We start from the raw sequence: 25,364 nt of genomic DNA, 5'->3' as shown, positions 1-25,364 counted from the left end.
CAAAATGTTGTGGGTGGATTATTGATAATAGAAACAATTATGAAGTGTCTCACAGACTTCAATGATCCCTTTACAACGTTAGATAACTAAAATCTATCAATCGCAGGTTAAAATGAGCAATTCATGTTGCATCTTTGAACGAGCAATCCAATCAGTCCCACTCCGCTGCTCGTCCCCCATAGCCCTGCTGACACTCCTGCCAGTGGAAACTGTTTCCCACATAATTTTGATCACCTCTATTAAATCTCCCCTGACCAGTGGTTAATGGAGTTCAACGCGGGCAAGTGTCAGATCATCCACTTGGGGCCTAGCAAAGATTGGTCAGTGTGTGGTCTGAAAACATCATGTGAGAGAATAGGTTTTTTCTGTGAAATAGCCGGTCCCGATAAATTTTACAAATCTTGCCCCAGATCGCTGCTCTCTCAAGCAATGAACATTGTAAACCATTCTCCTAAAATGCAATGTGTAAAATGAGATATGGGTTAACAGTTCAGGAGATGCAAAGAGCAAAATAAATGAATGATGTTTCGACTGCCCCTCAGTAACCATATTATCATGTCTTTCATTCTGCAAAATAAAGTTACCGGTTAATTAATGGTGATTATAGCAGTTTGTGGTGGTTCGTGTGAATCGCCACCAAATAAAAGAGTTTTAACTTCGACGAACGATAAAAAAAAGGTTTAATTACCAGAACAGAATAATTACAGCAGGTAAGGTAGCAGGTAATATGGCTGACTGCAGGAACACCATGTTGTAGGTCTTACCAGACAAGATTGTTACAGCAGGTAAGATAGCAGGTAAGATGGCTACCTGCAGGAGCACCATATTGTAGGTGTTGTCCCAGCGGGGACTCCGCAGGGACTGCGTCCCAGTCCCGTGGGGAGCGAGTCCTAAGCCTCTTCCCGCTCCACTCTTTATTCCCGGGCTTATTGTGTCACGTGACCGCGTCGTGACGTCAACACGTTCACGTACGCCCAAGCGGTCACGTGACCTGCGCCGTTATGGGTGCATCTCCCCAATACGGAAGCAGGCCTTTAAGGCCGAAGTCATTAGGCCGGGCTATGCCAGTACTTACTGCGGGAGCAGAGAATCTCTTCGCTCCCGCCTGCTGGCCAATGCAGCCGAAGTCGCGGTAGGCCGGACTATGCCGGCGGCCGCCTTGAAAGCCCGAAACGGGCCGGCAGCCAATGCGCATGCGTGGTGACGCGTGACGTCAACGCGTCAGGTCGACAACCAACGCGCATGCGTCACGTGATACGTGACGTCAGCGCGTTAAGTCGGCTCTTAAAGGGGCAACGGCCTAACAGATGAATTAAAGCGGTAACAACCCTAACTGGTAGGTAATACAATTAAGTAAATTAAGTACATACAGTTAGGTAAGTTACACATGCATAACTAAGTTAGTTAAACTAAAGGAAAGTAAGTTATCCATGCATAAGTTAAGTTAAAGAGAATTATGTTTCTCTATGTATAGAACAATCCGTGGGACCGCTATAAGTTCTTATTTATTCACATTAGATGCATGTGATTAATTTAATAAAATTACATCGCATTCATGAACAAGAAACGGTGATATCAAAATTTCTTCCCCAACCGGGAATCGAACCCTGCTCGCAACACTGATAGGAATAAGTTATTGAATCATTTACTGGTGCCTCGAAAAATGTCACACTGCTAAATTAAAATCACTGCTATAATGTGTTTCGGTGTTGAAGGGGATTGAAAAAAGCCCAGACTGCGCCCGCGGTGAGAAAGAGTTCGAAATTACAAAGAATTTGGTGCTGCGAAGTAACCGCTGAGCGAAAGCTGACACCGATTGAAGGACGAGAAACCGCTCAATATAAAGGATGAGCTCACAAACGTTAACTTTCTGTATTCTGTGTAAAAGGACTCTCAAATCCTTGAATATACTCAATGACTGAGCATCCACTGCCCTCTGAGGTTGAGAATTGCAAAGATTCACAAGCCTCTGAGTGAAGAAATGTCTCCTCATCTGAGTCTCAAATGGCCGGCCCCTTATCCTGAGACTCTGCCCCCTAGTTCTAGACTCTCCAGCCAGGGGAAACAACCTCTCAGCTTCTACCCTTTCAAGCCCTCCAAGAAAATTGTACCTTTCAATGAGAACACCTCTCGTTCTTCTAAACTCCATAGATTATAGGCACAATCTACTCAATCTCTCCTCATAGGACAATCCTATTATCATTGAAAACAATCAGGTTTGATTCCCAGTCAAGGATTTGAGTTCTGACAAAGACAATTGAAGTCTGTGAGAATCTTAATAATTGTATTAAAACCAACAAAAATGTGTGTTGCACACTGAAGGAAATTGTAACATGTTTGCTGGGTGGCAGTCAAACTTTAAAAACTTTCTTCATAGATTCATAGATGTATAGCAAAAGGCGACTGTTTTATTCAGCGTTTTCGTAGCGTAGTGGTTATCACGTTCGCCTCACACGCGAAAGGTCCCCGGTTCGAAACTGGGTGGAAACATTTTGTAAATCATCTTCATTTAAATCGTAGAAAAATGGATCAATTCGCATTTGTTATGCAATGTAACAAAGTCCTGTTACATTTGTGTTATTCTGTACAGTTGTGCACACACACAGAACACTACGGTTTCGCTCGCTCACTTCCGTTTCCAGCCCTGACCGTGCAGACAGCCCCTCTCAAAGCTGCACATTCCGGCTGCTTTCAGTTGAATTGTGAAAGATTATTCAAGGGTCGTGCAGCTTTACCTTGGTTCACAACAGCAGATCTAAGCCGCGTTTCAGCAAACTACAAACCATGTTTTCCAGAATTCCAAGGTGTATACGGAACTCAACCATTAAAATTCCCTTCATTAACCACAGGGGTTCAGGCAATTTTCTATGATTCTATGAAAAGTTATTAAAGATTGACTGTCATCCGGTATACATGTTAGCAATTCCTGCAGTGCGCAACAAAATGTTTTGGGTTGATTAATGATTATAGAATCAATTATGAGGTGTCTCACAGACTTCAATGATCCCTTAATACCGTTGGTTAACTAAAATCTATCAACATACACTTAAAATTCGTTTAGGTAAATTTTGTCAAGGTTTAAAATTTTAAGTTTTACATTTATATTTCAAAACATTCAATTTGAATTTTAAATCATAGGTTGATACGGCACAGAAGGAGGCCATGCAGCCCATTGAGTCTGCGCTGGCACTTTGAAAGAGCTCTTCAAATAATCCCACTCCCCTGATGTTTCACACAGAATCGCACAGAAACCCCACAATGCAGATAGAGGCCATTTCGGCCCATCGAGCCTGCACCGACACATGTCCCACCCGATTCCCGCAACCCCTACACGAACACATATCCCACCCTATCCCCGTAACCCCACGTATTTAATCCCCCTAACACTAAGGGTCAATTTATCATAGCCAATCAACCTAACCTGCACACCTGCAAATTTCTCCTTTACAATGATTTATTCAATTCTCTTTTGAAAGTTACTATTGTGTCTGCTCCACCGCCCTTTCAGGCAGCGCATTCCCGATCACAACAACTGGCTGCGGTAAAAAAAACTCCTCATCTCCCCTCTGGTACCTTTTGCCGGTTAGGTTCAATTAGTCTCCTCCAGTTACCGACCCTCCTGCCACTGGAAACAGATTCTCCTTATTTACTCTTATCAAAACATCTTGTAAATTTACAAACCTCGATTAAATTTCCTCTTAATCTTCTGCGGAAAAACAATTGCAGCTTCTCAGTCGCTCAACATAACTGAAGTCAACTCATCTCTCGGGCCACTCGCTCTTTGTGCTTGTCTCTCTTTTTTGTCTCTATCTGTCACTCTCTTTGTCCCTGCCTCTCTCTTTGTCCCTATCTCTCTCTTTGTCTCTGCCTCTCTCTTTGTCCCTGTCACTCTCTTTGTCTCTGCCTCCCTCTTTGTCCCTGTCTCTCTATCTGTCTGTCTGTCTCTTTCTCACTCTGTTCACAGTTAGCTTCTAGTTCTGATCAAACACTGCAAGTTTCAGTTCCACGTTAGTATAGTGGTGAGTATCCCCGCCTGTCACGCGGGCGACCGGGATTCAATTCCCCGACGGACAGGTTATTTTTTTTAACAACCCCAATTTTTTAATTTCTTCCCAGTTCCTTGAAATGCTCCTTGGAAAAGTTGAACTGAAAAAGTTCAAGTGAAATCATTTTAAAAGATTTACCGACAGAAGAAGAACTGCATAAAAACTTCCTGCACCTGTTCCTCGTTGGAATCGTGCTCTCCCTCTATTTCCCTCTCACTGTTGTGTGGGGCAGAGAGGAGTCATAACGGCACAGGATGAGACCATTGAATGCTTAATTAAATTCATTTATTTTGAATATGTGACCATTTATTCTTACTTCCGTGGTGTGAAATGTTATTTATTTGGAGATTTCTTTTATGCTTATGGGATTCCGTACATAAAGCATCATAGGAATCCCCTGTGTGATTCGTTGGCCTGGCCAACGGATGCTGCCGAACCGTGAGCACCAATGGTATCCGTGGGCCTTTATGCTTGCGTACGCCAGCAGGCCCAAGACCGCAAGAGTGCGAAGCTCCGGAGACACCAGTTAATTGGGATTTGTTTCTCGGTTCGGAGGCGTAAGCCGGCGCCAAACCTCCGATCGCAATTTCAAGGCCCATCGTATTTTAGGAGGCTGCTTTAAAATGTTTATTACTTATGACATCAGGAATCTGGGGCAAATTTTGTTCAATATAACCGGGCCGGTTATTGCGCAGAATAAAAATGTTCCACTCGAACATATCCACCCGGGCTCGATTTGGGAACTGTTCATGTAGGAGGGGAACATGATCGTCGGTGCACTACGGAAACCGGAGCGTTAGTGTCCACGGAAAAGCGAATCAGCAGCGAGCATAAATTCTGATGGTGATCATTTTCAGATTCAATGCAGTCAGCCATTAAATAAAGTGAATAATTTTACAGTGAAAAGATTTGGAAGTATTACTCGCATCTGTGCCTTTAGTTAAAGTTTGTGGCGTCTGACTCCCGCTCATGTCTCTGAATAAGAAAGGAGAGGCTTGACATTGACCAGACTGCAATGCGCCTGGTGTTTGTGAACTCATCCTTTATATTGAACGGTTTCTCATTCATTGACCGGCGTCAGCGTCAGCTCAGCGATTACTTCGCAGCACCAACTTAATTGTAAGCTCGAACCTCTCTCACCGCGGGCGTTGCATAGTGATTTTATCGTCATTTTCAATCCCCTTCTTCTGCACCGAAACAAATTGTAGCTGTGATTTTAAATCAATGCTGCGTGATTCATAGCGATCACCTTTAAATGATTCAGAAAACCAGTCCTTTCACCTCCGTAACACGGGATCGATTCCTGCTGAGAAAAGTAACTTTTATAACACAGTTTTAAAATCAAAATCTGATGAAATTGACTACATTCAGCTGATGGGAAAATTTAGAATTGTTTTAATTACCATTAATAAACGGACAACTTTCTTTTGCAGAATGAATCAATTAATAGCTTTGCACCATTTAAAAAATATTCTGTTTGTCTATTCTTCCTACCACAGTGAATAACCTCACATTTCCGTACATTATACTCCGTCTGCCGCCTTATTGCCCGCCCAATAACTTAATCTGTCTATATCCCATTGTAGGCTCTTTGTGTCCTCACAGCTTACTTTCCCACCTAGCTTTGTATCATCAGAAAACTGGGATACATTACACTCTGTCCCTTCATCTAAGTCAGTAATATAGCTGAAGCAAGCGCACTTGATCCTTGCGGCACCCGACTAGTTACAGCCTGCCAATCTGAAAAGGACCCGTTTATCCCTAATCTCTGTTTTCTGTCCGTTAACCAATCCTCTATTCTTGCTAATACATTACCTCCAGTCCCATGAGCCCTTATCTTGTGTAACAACCTGTTACGTGGTGCCTTATCGAATGCCTTTTGGAAATCCAAATATGCTGCCTCCACTGGTTCCCCTTATAGTTCCAATTAATGCCTGAAGCAGAACATCCCGTTGTGCCAATGGAGCCTGTTTGTCGGACAAGGCTACATGTAAGGAAGGAGTGTGGTAAGGAGATAAGTGAAGTGATACTTTGGTAACAAGGTCGGGTAATAAAAATAAAAGTGCTGGAAACACTCAGCAGGTCAGGCAGCTTCTGTGGAGAGAGAAGCAGAGTTAACGTTTCAGGTCGAAAATCTTCCATCAGAAGGTGGCCAGTTGTGTTAGGTTACACTATTAAACGTGCAAATTGTCACGTAGTAGATGTAAGGAAAAGATATCAAAAGTTTGGAACAGATACTTTAGAATTCGATAAAGGTTTGAGCAACTTGTATATCGAACTCGGAACTATAAAGTGTTGGAGTTCCTCGGCTAAAATTCGCAAAGATTTGTTTAAAAGCTGTTGTTTATTATACTTCTAATTGTTGCAGGATTAATAAATCTGACATTTATTGTTGCGAACACTTTTACTGCTCTGCGCGTTTCCCAGCTGTGCTCGGAGCGCCGTCCCCTTCAGTCCATCGCTCACAGGGTCTGTTCCATTCAGCGTTTCTATTCTCTGGACCTTGGTGAAATTTCATAGATTGAAAGCGACGCGTCTCAACCCCGAGCTCGTCACCGACTCGCTAACCACTGCACAGCGACCACACTCTGCTCCCGTGAGATGGAGGCCCAGCAACTGTTTCAAGCTCGAGTGCAGTTACAAGCAGAACTCATTCAAAGAAAGTCCAAGTCATTGAGGCGCCTGATTCTTTGCACCTTCCCAACGTGTTGAGATTCATGTGGGGGTGATTTGGGCACGCCTTTCGCCACATTGCAACACTTCAAAGGTACTTCAATGGTTATAAAGCGCTTTGGGACGTCCTGAGTTCGTGAAAAGCTCTGTATCAATGCCAGTGTTTTTTTTTGTTGCAGAAGTTCGAACAGCAAGTTCATAATTCGCGGGCAAAATAAGTGTTCGTCTGGGATTTGAACCGGTAACCTCTCGTCAATTTCAACTAATAACCCCGAAGCAAGAATCATACCTCGAAAGCAACGAGCCAACTGATAGATAATATTGGAAATAAGAGCTAACCATTGTTAAACCATTTTTTCTGTGTGGTTTTACTTGATGATCAGAGCACTTGAGACCGAGACAATGACTTTGCATTTTGGACCTGTCTTCTCAAGCGCCGCCCGGTCCCAGACCTACAGTTAATGAGCTGTGGTTCAGATATTGGATGGGATAAAAATTGATAAAGAGGAGGTACTAGAAAGGCTGGCTGTAAAGCTTTTGTTTATATTCTCTTCTGGACGCCGGTTTGCTGCAGCTCTCTTTTTCCCATAACATACTGAAAACCAAGGAGCCAACTGGTTAAAAGTAGTGGAGATAATAGATAACTATTGTAAAAACCATTTTGTGTATGTGGCTATTCTTGATGAGCAGAGCACTTGAAACCGAGACAGTGACTTTGCCTTTTGGACCTGTCTTCAGAAGCGCCGCCCGGTCCCAGACCTACAGTTATTGAGCTGTGGTTGAGATATTGGATGTGATAACAATTGTTAAAGAGGAGGTACCAGGAAAGCTGGCTGTATTTATGTCCATAAGTCACCAGGGCCAGATGAAATGCATCCTAGGATGCTCAGGGAAGCACAGGTGGAAATTGTGAAGTTACTGACCACAATCTTCCAATTCTCATTGGATACGTCGGTGGTGCCAGACGTCTGGAGAATTGCAAATGTTACACCCTTGTTCAAAAAGGAGTATAAGGTTCAACCCAACAACTACAGGCCAGTCAGCTTAACGTCGGTAGTCAGGAAGCTTTTAGACAGGATAATCCTGGACAAAATGACTGGTCACTTGGACAAGTATGGATGAATTAAGGAAAGTCTGCACGGATTTGTTAAAGGCAAATCGTCTTTTACCAACTTGATTAAATTATTTGATGAGGTGAAAGAAAGGGTTGATGAGGGAAATGCGGTTGATGTGGTGAACATGGGCTTCCAAAAGGCACTTGATAAAGTGCCGCATAACAGGCTTGCCAGCAAAGTTGAAGCCCATGGAATAAGAGGGACAGTGGCAGCATGGATGTGAAATTGGCTAAGAGACAGGAAACAGAGTAGTGGCGAACGGTTATTTCTCTGACTGGAGGAAGGTGTTCCCCAGGGGTCGGTACTAGGACCACGGCCCATCTTGACATATATTAATTATTTGGAGTTAGGTGTCCAGGGCGCAATTTCAAAATTTGCTGATGATACAAAACTTGGAAGTATAGGGAGCAGTGAGGAGTGTAGTGATAGTCTCCAAGTGGACATGGACAGGCTGGTGGAATGGGCGGACATGTGGCAGATGAAGTTAAATGCAGAAAACTGTGAAGTGATACATTTTGGTTGGAAGAATGAGGAGAGGCAATATAAATTAAAGGATACATTTCCAAAGTGGGTGCAGGAACAGAGAGACCTGGGGGTATATGTGCACAATTCATTGAAGGTGGCAGGACAGGTTGAGAAATCAGTTTAAAAAGCTTATGGAACCCGGGGCTTTACAAATAGAGGCATAGAGCACAAAAGCAAGGAAGTTATGATGAACCTTTATAAAACACTGGTTCGGCCACAACTGCAGTATTCATGTTCCAGAAAATGTTATTCTGTGCAATAACCGGTCCTGTTAAATTGAACAAAAGTTGCACAAGACTCCTGGTGACATAAGCAATGAACATTTTAAACCAGACTCCTGAAATACATTGGCCTGGAAATTGCGATCGGGGGCTCGCCACCGGCTAAGGCCTCCGAATCGAAAAACAAATCCGAATTACCTGGTGTCTCCGGAGCTTCGGACTCCTGCCGCCCTGGGCCTGCTGGCGTCCGCCTGCATAAAGGCACATGGATCCCAGGGGCGCACACGGTTCGCAAGCATCCCTGAGATCACATGGGCCAGACCAACCAATCAAAAAGGGGGGTTCCTATGAGGGTAATGGGGATTCCATTTATGTACAGAAACCCCATAACATAGTCGACATCTCCAAATAAATAACATTTCACACCACGGAAATAAAAATAAATGATGACTTGTTCAAAATTAATGAAATTAATTAAACATTTAAAATGCAGTTTTTAATTTTATGAAATATATATTTGAACATTTTAAAGCGGGCCAGAGTTTACCTAAACTAATTTAAAATGTATGTATGTGTATATCATTAAAAAAAAATACTTTAACATTTATTTTCACCCGTGCACTGTCAAAAGAAGGTCTTACGCCTGCTATTAGGCTGGATAGCTCTTTCGACCAACGTGGACACGAAGGGCCGAATGGCCTCTTTCTGTGCCGTAAATTTCTATGATTCTATTACCAGCTGTAAGGGTTTCCTGGGCATCCGCTGGGCAGTAGTTAGCCCAACTCTGCACCAGCAAAAGTGATGTTATAGCGGATGCGGTGGCTCTGTCCCAGCGAAACTTGACAGATCACAAGTTCTGGGCTTTCGGGCGTGCGGAAACCTGGAACTTGCGGCGTGGTTCTGAAGGCGTACGAGAGCCTACGCTGTGCATTCGCTGTCGGAAGCACCGTAAAATCCGGGCCATGGTGTAAAATGAGATATGCATAACAGTTCATCACATCGAAAGCACAATACACGTTATTGAAGTATCTTTAGCATTTAATTCATTCTGCAAATTAAGATTATCGGTTAATTAATGGTAATTAAAACATTTGCTCACATTAGATACATGTCAGTAATTTTAACAAGTTAGTTTAAATTAATTAAAGACTGTTACAAAAATTGCTTCTATGACCAGGAATCGAACCCGGACTATAGCGGTAAGAGCGCCGAATCCTAACCACTAGACTACCAGGTAACACAGAATAACAATGCGATAATTGTAAATAGAATGGGTCAATCCGTATTGGATACAAATTGGTTTTGATTGTTTACATCAAAAAGCAATTCATGACACTGCGGCTTACAAATCTAGTTACATGTACCTGAAGCTATGATAAATTGACCCTTAGTGTTAGGGGGATTAAACACGTGGGGTTACGGGGATAGGGTGGGATATGTGTTGGTGTAGGGGTTACGGGGATCGGGTGGGATATGTGTCGGTGCAGGCTCGATGGCCGAAATGGCCTCTATCTGCACTGTGGGGTTTCTGTGATTCTGTGATTCTGTGATTTATTGGGGTGCATTTATCTTCATTCGAAACCTCAGTAAAATGCTCCAACCTCTTCTGTTTCCCTCATACCGGCTGTGCAACAGCCACAACTCAAATGTAACCTCACAAAACGCGCTGGCGTCTTCCAGTTCTATATCTGTATATAGAGAATTAATGACAAAAGGTCATTGACCTAAAGGTTACACATACATGTAAAAATATTTATAGCATTCTGGACTCAACATCGAGTTCAACAATTTCAGACCATAACCTCTGCTCCTATTTTTTCAGATGGCAGCTGTTGATGATTCTGCCATTCCCATTTACACCTCCTCTGGTCCCATCTCTCCTTCCTTTACTTGTCCCATTGCCATCTCCTTTTGCCTCGCACCTTCATCCCTTTTGTCATTTAATCTCTCCTGCCTTCCACCTTATCACTAATATTGCCTCTTGCTGTTTCCTCCTCTCCCCCATTTGCCTAAAATCTGTTTCATCTCTAACTTCTCCCAGTTCTGACGAAAGGTCATCGACCTGAAACGTTAACTCTGTTTCTCTCTCCACAGATGCTGCCTGACTTGCTGAGTATTTCTAGAATTTTCTGTTTTTATGTCAGATTCCCAGCCTCTGCAGTATTTCGGTATTGCATACTTTACTCCAAATAGACTCACATGCATTGATAAATATTGTGACGGTGCAATGCAACGTTCCCTAATGGGTAGGATTCAGCGTTCTCTTGGATTTGATTCCAGGTCAGGGGAGTAACAGTTTTTAATTCGAGACCTGATTTAAATGAATTACATGACTTTCATGTGGAAAAAAGAATAATTGGTTTAAACATCATTTATTAATCCATAAAGTTATTTTGTGGAACTTCAATCATTTAATTAGCCCTCAGCATGTGATGAACCTTTATCCCGAGCTCATTGTATTTTTGGAGCCTTGGTGTAAAATGTTGAGTGTTTATGACACGGACCCAGCCCCAGAATCGCCACTGTGAAAGTAGGAAACTGCTCGAAATACACAACAGGGCGGGCAGTTTGTGAAAAACAATTAAACTTTTGGCGTGTAGACTTTTCACAGAAATGGAACCAGCTTCGTGTGACAATATGAGCTGTGACTGTGTGTACATGGGTGGCATGTTTCTATATCAAGTGAGTGTTTGTGTTCTGATGCGATCCTTTGCATGTCATTGAGTCATACAGTCATAGCGGCACACAAGGAGGCCATTCGGCCCTTCGAGTCCGTGCCGGCACTCTGTGGAGCAATCCAGTAAGTCCCATTCCCCCCGCTCGATGCCCGTAGCCCTGAAAGTTTATTTCCCTCAAGTGCCTATCCAGTCTCCCCTTGTGTGTCAGTTGTACATTTAATTTCTTGACTTTTATCATATGCATCAGGTTGTCAATATATACATACCTGTGTTTGAACGAGAGATTCTTCTAAATGGATTTTAGGTGTATCAGTGAGCTGGTGATGAATAAATGTGATTGTATCTGTGTGTTATTTCTCAATGTATTTGTGTGTATCTGTGTTCTGTATAAATTTATTTGCATGGCATTTAAAAGGAATACAGACATAAAGAGCCAGAACATGCTTTTTGAATGAGACAGATTCCCTCAAATAAATAAATCAATAACACAGATGCATGGAAATCTTGGATAAGTGCCTGAAGGAAATAAAATGTGCAGGGCTACGGGGAGAGGGCGGGGGAGTGGGACTAGCTGAAGGGCTCTTGCAGAGAGCCGGCACGGGCTGGACGGGCCGAATGGCCTCCTTCTGTGCTGTATCCATTCTCTGATTCTATGATGTAGATCTATCTGTAAGTGGTGAAAGGCGACTACAGTGATTCACCGCCACCTCGGCGATGGGCAATAAATGCTGGCCTTGCCAGCGAGACCTACATCCCAGGAACGAATATAAAAAATATATCTAATACCAGTACTCATTGTTGTGAGTTAACAAATAAGATATTAATTGTCCAGACTGATATGAGCTGTAAAAGAATAGTGACCCCGACGTGATTTGAACACGCAGCCTTCTGATCTGGAGTTGCGCCAGGAGGTCTAGACAGCGTTTGTTCTGTATTCAAGTTCATATATACAGAAGTATCATACCTGGTTCCTGCTGGACGAATGACACTCAACTGCTTTCGATTCTCAATCAAGGAATTTATGTTGACACAAGATTTGGGAACAGTAAATTACAGAAAGATAATTCAAGTCTGTGAGACGAGTGATAATTGCTTTAATCTTGGTTAATAAATCCATTACTTTCTGTTACAGATTTTGGTGACACTTGTTCCGCGTTTAATTTTGCAAACTGGGAGAGATCGCTGATCGCGGGGAGACAGTGGGAGCTTCAGCGGCCCCACTGTCAGGATGTGGAAGGATTCACGTTCGGGGTGTGCGGGGGGAATCAGTGACATTTTTTGTAAAGGGCAGCGGGGGAGAAGGACTGAGAGAATTCAGTGTGGGACAGAAGCTGTTTAAATTGAGGCAGCACATTGCCGATCAGCACAGAGGGAGTTAACTGACTCAGCGCCCCTCTGCTGCTGCTACAGATCCGGTGATTTCCGCATTGTAGCGGTTATCAGATTCGAGCCCGCGTGGAAATAAATATGTTTTATATTTGCTGTGGCGAACAAACAGAGGCGAATTTATTCTCCTGTCAAAAGGGCCACAGCGTCTTCTACCTTGTTCTTTAATTGCTCTTTATTTCACTTCACTGTGTTAGATATATTTCTTATGGCTAAAGGGATCAAGGAATATGGGGAGAAGGCAGGGACAGGGCACTGAATTTGGATGATCAGCCATGATCTCATTGAATGACGGAGCAGGCTCGACAGACCGAATGGCCGACTCCTGCTCCTACCTTCTATGTTCCTCTGTTTCTATGAATAGATAACTTTGAGTGAGAGAAAACTGATCCAGAAATATAATCCATTAATCTGCAGGGTGGCCGTCAGTAAGAAGCCTTTTCTCTCTGGATCCGGTAGCGGTTCTGGTTTCAGGCTCAAGATTGCCGGTACTGTCGATAGATTTTTGTTGAGTAAGGGTATTAAGGGTTAAGGAACCAAAGCGGGTAGCTGGAGTGAAGATACAGACTAGCCCTGATCTAATTCAATGACGGAACAGGCTCGAGGGGCTGAATGGCCTCCTGTTCCTATGGAGTCGCTGCAATGCAGTGTACTCGATGCTGGACGGTTTCTGGTGTGTAATAGTTATCGCATTCCGCTAACAGACGAAAACTCAATGGTTCGAAAGTGGGTAGAGGCAATTTACTGCCTTTTCTCCATTCAAGATTACTAAATATGAAAACAGGAATAATTTACATGTTTGTACAAATAAAACACGCATTGTCAGGCGAATTATACCTTTCAAATGGCAGCGTTACAGTGAGTGAAGTAATTCTCAATAATATGTCCCATATAGGACACAGTTTGGGTTGCGGTACTGTAAGCAGGGTTTGGGGAAAATTGGCATGGTTTAGGGAATCTCCCCCTCGCGTGTCGCTACATTAAAGAGGTTCAGAATGCGGAAGCAAAACAACACAGATTAATAGGAAAACACAGGGTGAGCGACGGGATTCAAAGTGCAGTTTCAATCGGTCTGTCTGGGTGTCCTTTCAATAACTAACAAAGAAAGCGCGTCTCCAAAAATGTCCCACACCGTGTTATGATTCAGGAAACTGAGACGGGGGTAGAAATAAGAAAAAAAAACATAGTGATATAGAGAAGAGTAAGAGAGAAGGGGAAAAATACTGTTTCCACGGAGAACTTATGCAGAGACTCCTCTGCTGCGCCTGGGGTGGCCTCCTGCAGCCCGGATACATTAACATCCTAACAGCTCATTAACTGTACGAGTGGGACCGGGCGGCGCTTCAGAAGACAGGACGAAAAAGCAAAGACACTGTGTCGGTCTCAAGTGCTCTGCTCATCAAGAATAGCCACACACACAAAATGGTTTTAGCATGGTTACCTCTTATCTGCATTACCGCCAATCAGTCGGCTCTTTGGTCGAGGGGGTATGATTCTCGCTGCTTGAAACTTGCGAGATATTGTGGGTTGAAGTCCTGGACGTGCACTACTTTTGTCCACGGATTTTGAACTTGCAGTTGAAACTATTGCAAAGAAAGTCTCCCATTGACACAGCGCTTTTCAAGAGTTCAGGACAGCCCAAAGCGCTTTACAACCATTGCAGTATCTTTGAAGTGTTGTAAGGTTGGGAAAGGTGTGCCCAAATTCCCCCCACGTGAATCTCAACTCTTTGGGAAGGAGTTTGGTGGAAAGACTCAGACTCCTCAATATCTTGGACTTTCTTTGAATGAGTTCTGCCTGTAACTGCACTCGAGCTTGAAACAGCTTCTGGGCCTCCATCTCACGGGAGCAGAGTGTGGTCGCTGTGCAGCGGTTAGCGAGTCGGTGACGAGCTCGGGGGTGAGACACGTCGCTTTCAATCTATGAAATTTCACCAAGGGCCAGAGAATAGAAACGCTGAATGGAACAGTCCCTGTGAGCGATGGATTGAAGGGGACGGCGCACCGAGCACAGCTGGAGAACGCGTAGTGCAGCCAAAGTGTTCGCAACATTAAATGTCAGAGTTATTAATCCTGCAATAATTAGACATATAATTAACAACAACATTTAGACAAATTCTTGCGAATTTTAACCGGAGAACTCAAATACGTTATAATTCCGATCTCGATATACAAGTTAATCAAACCTATATCGGATTCTAAAGTATCTGTTCCAAACGTCACTTTTACATCCTTTCCTCGCCTCTTCTACGCGGCCCCTCAAACTATTACAGCTGTTCAAATGGATGCATCACCTCACCTAATACAATTTCTCGAACTGATACACTATCTCAAATTAATACACCTCAAAAAAATATAGCACCTCAAACTAATACAGCACCTCAAACCAATTCAGCTCCTCAAACTAATGCAGCACCTCAAACTAATCGAGCACCTCAAACAAATACAGGTCAAACTAACATGGCACATCAAATTATTATAGCACCTCAAACTAGTACACCTCAAAATAATACACTACCTCCAACTAATACAAATTCTCAAACTAATACACTAGGTCATTATAATACAACACCTCAAGCTAATACACTGTGTCAAAATAATACAACACCTCAAAATAATACAGCCCCTCAAAATAATATCGCGGCTCAAACTAATGCAACAGCTCAAAATCATACACCTCAAAATATTACACTACATCAAACGAATACAAAACCTCAAACGAATACAGCAACTCAAACTAATACAGCTCCTCAAACTAATAAAGCACCTCAAACTAATACAGCACCTCAAAATAGTACACTACATCAAACGAATACAAAACCTCAAACGAATACAGCAACTCAAACTAATACAGCCCCTCAAACTAATAAAGCACCTCAAAATAATACAGCACCTCAAACTAATACAGCACCTCAAACTAATACAGCGCCTCAAACTAATAGAGCATCTCAAACTAATACAGCACCTCAAACTAATACAGCACCTCAATCTAATACAGAGCCTCAAACTAATACAGCAGCTCAAATGAATACGGCACCTCAAACTAATGCAGCATCTCAAACTAATACAACCCCTCAAACTAATACAGCACCTCAAACTAATACAACACCTCAAACTAATACAGCACCTCAAACTAATACAGTGCCTCAAACTAATACAGCGCCTCAAACTAATACAGCGCCTCAAATTAATACAGCACCTCAAACTAATACAGCACCTCAAACTAATACAACACCTCAAACTAATACAGCGCCTCAAATTAATACAGCACCTCAAACTAATACAACACCTCAAACTAATACAGCGGCTCAAACTAATACAGCACCTGAAACTAACACAGCCCCTTAAACTAATACAGTGCATCAAACTAATGTAGCACCTCAAGTCATAGAAAGATAGAGGATAGAAGCAGGAGTAGGCCATTCGGCCCCTCGATCCTGTTCCTTCATTCAATGAGATCATGGCTGATCATCCAAATTCAGTACCCTGTCCCTGCCTTCTCCCCATATCCCTTGATCCCTTTAGCCTTAAGAAATATATCTAACTCCTTCTTGAATATATTTAATAAATTGGCCTCAACTGCCTTCTGTGCGAGAGAATTCCACAGGTTCACCACTCTCTCGGTGAAGAAATTCCTCCTCATCTCAGTCCTAAATGGCTTACCCCTTATCCTTAGACTGTGACCCCTGGTTCTGGAGTCTCCCACCATCGGGAACATCCTTACTGCATCTAGTCTGTCTATTCCTGTTAGAATTTTTTAAGTTTCAATGAAATCCCCTCGCATTCTTCTAAACTCCAGCGAGTATAAGCCCAATCGACCCAATCTCTCCTCATACGTCATTCCTACCATCCCAGGTAAATCAATAGAGCATGTAAAACTAATAAAGCACCTCAAACTAATACGGCACCTCAAACTAATACAACACCTCAAACTAATACAGCACCTCAAACTAATACGGCACCTCAAAATTAAAACAACACCTCAAACTTATACAGCACCTCAAACTAATACAGCACCTCAAACTAATACAGCCCCTCAAACTAATACAGCACCTCAAACTAATACAGCGCCTCAAACTAATACAGTGCCTCAAACTAATACAGCACCTCAAACTAATACAGACCCTCAAACTAATACAGCGCCTCAAACTAGTACAGCAATGCAAACTAATACAGACCCTCAAACTAATACAGCACCTCAAACTAAAAGATCACCTCAATCTAATAGAGCACCTCAAACTAATACAGCCCCTCCAACTAATACGGCACCGCAAACTAATACAGCACCGCAAACTAAAAGAGCACCTCAAACTAATACAGCACTGCAAACTAATACAGCACCTCAAACTAATACAGCACCTCAAACCAATACAGCGCCTCAAACTAATACAGCACCTCAAAGTAATACCGCACCTCAAACTAATACAGCACCTCAATCTAATACAGCATCTCAAACTAATACAGCACCTCAAAGTAATACAGCACCTCAAACCAATACAGCGGGTCAAACTAATAAAGCACCTCAAATTAATACAGCATCTCAAACTAATACAGCACCTCAGACTAATACAGCACCTCAAACTAATACAGCGCCTCAAACTAATGCAGCGCCTCAAACTAATACAGCACCTTAAACTAATACAGCACCTCAAACTAATACAGCACCTCAAACTAATACGGCACCTCAAACTAATACAGCACCTCAAACTAATACAGCACCTCAAACTAATACAGCACCTCAAACTAATACAGCACCTCAAACATAATCAAAAATAAAGAATGTCAGAAGTGGGATCTGAACCCACACCTCCAGGGGAGACCGCTCGACCATCCTGACTTCTAAACGTTATGTCGGGGCACCTGCAAGTTGATTCTGAACGAATATCTGTGATCGTGTCTTGTCTGCTTATTTAACTGATGCCATCAGGCTCTTCTCTCCCTGACTCTGGGGAAACAGTGAGACAGAATTTCGAGCAAGCGTCTGGTTATTGTGAAACAGCAAAGAAAATATTAAATCTGGATTTATCCCAAAAAGTTGTGACCCGACCTGATTTGAACACACAGCTAACGTTGCGCCATGAGGTCGACAACAACAAGCGGGGATGTTTATATATATAAACATTCCTCAATAAAAGGGCTTTAAAATCCCACTCCCACTCGGTGTCAGAGAGCTGCAGAAGCAGCACTTACCTGTCACTCACCGAACGTCTTTTGTTAAACTGTGGTCTTTTTTTCATAGGAAAGCATCATTAATTAACCGATTATTATCTTTTGCACAACTAAAGGAATGCTAACGGAGCGAGAATCGATTCTTCAATCATTTGTTCTGTGCTTTGCATGTTAACTGTTACCCATATCTCATTTTACACACTGTGCTTTAGGAACCTGGTTTAAAATGTTCATTGCTGATGACACCAGGAATCTGGGCCAACTTTTGACAAATTGAACAGGACCGGTTATTTCTACCGTGCACAGAAAATAGAATCAGCGGTGAATATCAACTCCAATGGTACTGACTTTCAGATTTAACGCAGTCAGATTTGCAATCAAGTGAAATAATTTCACAGTGAAAAGATTGTAAGTGTTACTCGCATTTGTGCCTTTAATTAAAGTTTGTGGCGTCTGACTCACGTTCATGTCTCTTCTTCCTCCGTTGAATAAAACAGGAGGGGCTGGACGTTGACCAGATTGCACTGCCCCTGATATCTGTGAGATCATCCGTTTATATTGAGTGGTTTCTCGCCCTTTGATCGGCTGCAGTGTGGCGGTTACCGTGTTCGCCTCGCACGCGATGGATTCTCAGATGAATCAGTTTACTCTTACTCAAAGTTTTCTATTTAGTGAAGTAAGAGCAAATGAGTAGTCACGACAGCCCTTTTGGTTAGAGAATGAACTCGGAAGTAAGCTTAAACATAGCTCTCTCGCTCGGGATCGAACCGGGAAATTACTGCGTGCAAAGCAAACGTGATAACCACTACACTAAGGGAACCGCTGGCTAAGGACTTTTAACAGAGGGGGACTGATCAGTGAAGCAACTCTCTGCTGATTGGTTCACCTTAAACAGCATCACTCATGTAAAGGATGAGCTCACTAATATCAGGCGCAGTGCAGTCTGGTTAACGTCAAAACGCTCCTTTCTTATTAAACAGAGGAAGAAGAGACATGAACCGGAGTCAGACGGCACAAAATTTAATTAAAGGCACAAATACGATTAACACTTACTAACAATCGTTTCGCTGATAAAATCTTTCACTTGACGTAAAAGCTGACTACGTTGAATCTGAAAATGAGCACCGTGGGATATGTTGTTCACTGCTGATTCTGTGCTCTGTGATCAGCTGTGCAGCACTGTCCGTAGAGTAGCGGTTTTCACACGCGGACAGTCCCCGGTTCGAGCGCAAGTAAACACAATACATTCGCAAAAATTTTATTCAGTTCAGTGAATAGTCCTGTTAATTTTAGCAAAAGTTGCCCCAGATTTCTGCTTTCATAAGCAATTAATATTTTAAACGAGATTCCTAAAACGCAATGTGTAAAATGAGATATGGTTAACAGTTGATTACTTACAAAGGGCAAAATGCGTTATTGAAGTGTGTATCGCCTTTCTTTCATTCTGTAAATTATGGTAATCGGTTATTTAATGGTGATTGCAAAAGATTCAACTGCAGTTTGAATAGTGGCCGGCGACACGAGCGCTCGTTTGGGATTTTGGGCTTCTCTGAAATTTATTCAAACAACCGAAGCGAAAAATCGATCCCCGAGAATGCCGGTTAAAACCTAGCCAGGTGAGGAGCTAACCATTGCAAAATCATTTTGTGTGTGTGGCTATTCTTGATGAACAGAGCACTGGAGACCGAGACAGTGACTTTGCCTTTTCGACCTGTTTTCTGAAGCGCCGCCCGGTCCCACTGCTACAGTTAATGAGCTGTTAGGATGTTAATGTATCCGGGCTGCAGGAGGGCGCTCCAGGCGCAGCAGAGGAGTCTCTGCATTAGTTCTCCGTGGAAACGGTAATTTCCCCTTCGCTCTTCCTCCTCTCTATATCCCTGTGCTTTTATGTCTCTATTTCTCCCACGCCTCAGTTTCTGGAATCATAACACGGTATGGGGCATTTTTGGAGACGCGTTTTCTTTGTTTCTTATTGAATGGACACTCAGGCAGACCGATTGAAACTGCACTTTGAATCCCGTCGCTGACCCTTTGTTTTCCTATTAATCTGTGTAGTTTTGCTTCCACATTCTCAATGAGAAAGTCCCCAGCCTCAATTTTTAAATAGTATAAGGCCCACCTCGTCACATTGCGACACGCGTGGCGGAGATTCCCTAAATCAGCGCCAACTTTCCCCAAATCCTCCTTACAGTACCGCAACCCAAGCTGTGTCCTATATGGGAAATACCATTGAGAATTACTTCACTCATTGTAACGCTGCCATTTGAATGGCATAATTCGCCTGTCAATGCGTGTTTTATTTATACTGAACCAATCATGCAAACTATTTCAATTTTCATATTTACTATACTTGAATGGGGAAAATACTTTAAATTGCCTCTGCCCACTTTCGAACCATTGAGTTTTCGGAAAGCGATCACCATTACACACCGGAAACCTTCAACACTGGGGTACATTGCATTGTAGCGACTCAATAGGAACAGGAGGAGGCCATTCAGCCCCTCGATCCTGTGGCGCCATTCAATTAGATCAGGGTTGATCTGTATCTTCATTTCATCTACCCGCTTTGTTTCCTTAACCCGGAATAACCTTACCCAACAAAAAGTTATTGCCAGTAGCGGCAATCTTGAGCCTGAATCCAGCTGCACTCCCGGATCCAGACAGAAAAGGCATCTCTGAATTTCAGGGATTCGGAGATTCCAGGATTTAAAAGGGAACAAACGATGAAATGGGCCTCACTGTGGATCAGTTTTCTCTCACTCAGAGGTATCTGACTAGTGAAGTTAAATAAAGAACAAGGGAGGAGCCGCTGTTGCCCTATTGACAGGAGAATAAACTAGCCATACATCTCTCACGTTTCCCAATTCTAACAGAAGTGGAATCGACTTGAAACGTTCACTCTGTTTCTTTATCCACATATACTGCCTGACCTCTTGAGAAGTTCCACCATTTTCCGTTTCTATTTGAGATTTACAGCATTTGCAATAATTTTCTTTTGTCACTTAAAATAAACCCGCTGGTTGTTCATCCACAGCAACATTAAACACAATGTTCCCGCCCGGGCTCGAACCGGAGACTTTTCGCGTGTAAAGCGAACGTGATAACCATAACAGTACGGGAACTGCTGGGTCCGTATCTTCAACAGAGGGGAACTGACCAGTGAAGCCCCTCTGTGCTGATTGGTTCAGCTGAAACAGCTTCAGTCAATTTTAAGAAGGAGCTCACTAATATCAGGCGCAGTGCAGTCTGGTCAACGTCAGCCCCTCCTTTGTTATTCAACAGAGGAAGAAGAGACATGAGCGGGAGTCAAACGTCACAAACTTTTATTAAAGCTACAAATACGAGTAACACATACTTCCAAATCGTTTCACTGAAAACGTCTTTCATTGATGAAAAAGCTGACTGCGTTGAATCTGAAAATGTGCCCTGGGCGATATTTTGTTCACTACTGATTCTATTATCTGTGGGCTATGCCGCAGCGGTTGGTGTAGTGTGCATGTTATCATGTTCGCCTCGCACGCGAATTGTCCCGGGTTCGAGCCCGGGCGGGAAACATTTACATTCGCCAGGATTTCGTTATGTGCAGTGAACGATCCTGTTCGCTTTCAATAAAGTTGCGCCAAATTTCTGCTTTCATAAGCAATTAGCAATTTAATCGAGATTCCAAAAATACAATGTGTAAAATGAGATATGGTTAACAGTTGAAAACTTACAAAGGGAAAATCCGTCATTGAAGAGCGTTTACGCCTTTTTTGCATTCTGTAAATTATGGTAATCAGTTATTAAAGGGTGATTGCAAAAGATTCAACTGCAAGTTGAACAGTGGCCGGCGACACGAGTGCTCGTTTGGGATTTGAACCGTGGGCTTCTCGGAAATTTAAACAAACACCGAAGCGAAAATCGGACTACCGAGAATGCCGCTTCAAAGCCTAGCCAGGTGAGGAGCTAACCATTGCAAAACCATCGTGTGTGTGTGGCTATTCTTGATGAGCAGAGCACTTTAGACCGAAACAGTGACTTTGCCTTTTCGGCCTGTCTTCTGAAGCGCCGCCCGGTCCCACTCCTACAGTTAATGAGCTGTTAGGATGTTAATGTATCCGGGCTGCAGGAGGCCGCTCCAGGCGCAGCAGAAGAGTCCCTGCATTAGTTCTCCTTGGAAACAGTATTTTCCCCTTCGCTCTTCCTCTTCTCTATATCCCTGTGCAGTTTCCTGAATCATAACAGGGTGGGGACATTTTTAGAGACGCGCTTTTTTTTATTACTTATTGAAAGGACAGCCAGACAGGCCGATTGAAACTGCAATTTGAACCCTGTCGCCGACCTTGTGTTTTCCTATTAATCTGTGTTGTTCTGCTTTCCACATTCTCAATGAGAAAGTCCCCAGCCTCGATTTTTAAATAAAATAATGCCCAGCTCGTCAAATAGCGACACACGAGTGGGAGATTCCCTAAATCAGCGCCAACTTTCCCCAAATCCTCCTTACAGTACCGCAACCCAAACTGTGTCCTTTTTGGGAAATATTATTGAGAATTACTTCACTCATTGTAACGCTGCCATTTGAATGGCATAATTCGCCTGTCAATGCGCATTTTATTTATACTGAACCATGCATGCAAATTATTCCAGTTTTCATAATCACTAAACTTGAATGGAGAAAAGGCATTAAATGGCCTCTACCCACTTTCGAACCATTGAGTTTTCGTGCGTTAGCGGAATGCGATAACCACAACACACTGGAAACCCTCCAGCACTCGGGTGCATTGTATTGCATTGACTCCATAGGAAGAGGAGGAGGCCATTCAGCCCCTCGAGCCTATTGCGCCATTCAATTAAATCAGAGCTGATCTGTATCTTCACTCCATCTACCCGCTTTGGTTACGTAACCCTGAATACGCTTACCCAACAAAAATCTATCGACAGTACCGGCAATCTTCAGCCGGAAGCCATCACCTCTCCCGGATCCAGACAGAAACGGTTTCTTACTGACTGCCACCCTGCAGATTCATGGATTACATTTCTGAACTTCAGCGATTCGGAGACTCCAGTGTTTAAAAGTGAACATAAGATGAAATGGGTCTCACTGTGGATCGGTTTTCTCTCACTCGAAGTTATCTATTCAGTGAAGTGAAATAAAGAACAATTAAAGAACAGGGGAGAAGCCGTTGTGGCCCTTTTGACAGGAGGATAAATTCGCCTCTGGTTGCTCGCCAAACCTCGAACGTGACAACCGCTACACTGCGGACACCCCGGCTCTATAGCAGCAGCAGAGGGGACCTGACTCAGTGAACTCCCTCTGTGCTGATCGGCAATGTGTTGCCTCACTTTAAACAACTTCGGTCCCACACTGAAAGCTCTCAGTCCTTCTTCTCCGCTGCCCTTTACAAAAAATGTCACTGATTCCCCCCGCACACCCCGAACGTGTTCTCTTCCGCACCCACACAGTGGGGCCGCTCACCCTCCCCCTGCCTGATCACGATCAGCCATGTCACCCAGTTTGTAATATTAAACCCATAACAAGCGCCCCGCAAAGAGAGTCTGTAACCTAAATCTGTAACAGAAAGTACTGGGTTTATTAACGGTGATGCAAGCAATTATAACTCGTCTCACAGACTAGAATTACTTTTATAAAGTGAACTGTAGCCAAATCTTTTGTCACGCTGAATTCCTTGATTAAGAATCATAACCGGGTGAGTTCCAGTCGACCACCAGGGACCAGCTATGATTCTTGTATCAACCTGAATATGATTGGGAGCTGTCTAGACCTCGTGTCGCAACGGTAGTGCGCCTGATCCCGAGGCTGCGTGTTCAAATGACGTCGGGGTCATGGTTGCTTTGCAGCTCATATGAGTCTGGATAAATAATATATAAATGGTTACATCACAACAATGAGAACTTGAATTAGATGTATTTTATTAGATTGGTTTCTGGGATGTAGGTCTCGCTGGCAAGGCCAGCATTTATTGCCCATCCCTGAGGTGCTGGTCAGCCACTGTAGTCGCCTTTCACCACTTACAGAACTACATCATAGAATCAGAGAATGGATACAGCATAGAAAGAGGCCATTCGGCCCGTCCAGCCCGCGCCGGCTCTCTGCAAGAGCCCTTAAGCTAGTCCCACTCCCCCGCCCTTTCCCCATAGGCCTGCACACTTTATTCCTTCAGTTACTTATCCAATATTTACATGTATCGGTATTATTTATTCATTTATTTGGGTGAAGCTGTCGCATTCAAAAATATGTTCTGGCTATTTATTTCTGTCTTACTTTTAAATTACACGCAAATGACTTTATGCAGAACACCGATACACACAAATACATTGATCAATAACACACAGATACATTCACATTTATTCATCACCAGCGCAATGATACACCCAAAATCCATTTAGAAGAATCACAGTTTCAAACACAGATATTTATATATTAATGTCCTGAAGTATGTTATAAAAATAAAGAAAATAAATATACAACTGACTCCAGTATTTTTACATGTATGTGTAACCTTTAGGTCGATGACCTTTCACCATTAATTCTCTATATACATATATAGAACTGGAAGATGCCAGCGCGCCATGTGAGATTACATTTGATTTGTGGCTCTTGTACAGCCGGCATGATGGAAATAGAAGAGGTTCGAGCACTTTAATGAGGTTTCCAATGAAGATAGATGCACCCCAATAAATGGAAAAATATTTCAGATATAATGTAAATAGATCTATAAGCTGCAGAGTCATGAAATGCTATACATGTAAACACGCGAAATTCATTTGTATCCAATACAGATTGACTCATTCTAATTACGATTATTGCGTCACTTTACTTCAGTGTTCCCTGGCAGTCTCATGATTAGAATTCGGCACTCTTACTGTCCGGGTTCAATTCCCGGTCAGGGAAGTCATTTTTATAACAGTTTTTTATTAAATTAAACTAATTTTGTTACAACTCTAACACGCATCTAACCTGGAAAATTGTCTTAATTATTATTAATTAACCGATAATCTTAATTTACAGAATGACATAAATGCTAAAGATACTTCACTAACATATATTGTGCTTTCTATGTGATGAACTGTTATGCATATCTTATTTTACACCATGGCCCGGATTTTACGGTGCTTCGTTCAGCGAATGCACAGCATAGGCTATTGTACACCTTCAGGACGACTACACAAGTGCCAGGTATCCGCACGCCCTGAATTTGCGATCTGTCAAGTTTCGCTTTGCCAGATTCACCGCATCCGCTACAACATCACTTTTGCTGTCACAGAGTTGGGCTAACTACTGCCCAGCGAATGCCCAGGAAACCCTTACACCTGATAATAGCAGGCATAAGGCTTTCTTTTACCATCGTAAGGGTTAAAATCAGTATTAAAATATATTTTGAACGTGATATAAACATACACTTACATTTAAAATTCGTTTAGGTAAATTTTGTTACGTTTTAAAATGTTACATTTATGTTTCAAAACATTCAATTTTTATTTTAAATCATAGATTCATAGAATCATAGATGATACGACACAGAAGGAGGCCATGCAGCCCATTGAGTCTGCA

At 42.8% G+C, this 25,364-nt stretch overlaps 1 non-coding gene across 1 annotated transcript; it reads left to right on the top strand.

Moving 5' to 3' along the window:
* Positions 1–2,417: 2,417 nt before the first annotated feature.
* Positions 2,418–2,490, top strand: trnav-cac (transfer RNA valine (anticodon CAC)). The gene has a single exon. It is a non-coding gene; the product is annotated as a tRNA-Val (tRNA).
* Positions 2,491–25,364: the final 22,874 nt, after the last annotated feature.

This window comes from Somniosus microcephalus, unplaced genomic scaffold, assembly GCF_052327205.1.
Source record: "Somniosus microcephalus isolate GS21.2 unplaced genomic scaffold, FLI_Smic_1.0 unresolved_chr4, whole genome shotgun sequence".
NCBI classification, from domain to species: Eukaryota; Metazoa; Chordata; class Chondrichthyes; order Squaliformes; family Somniosidae; genus Somniosus; species Somniosus microcephalus.
This window is presented reverse-complemented; position numbering and strand designations above follow the sequence as displayed.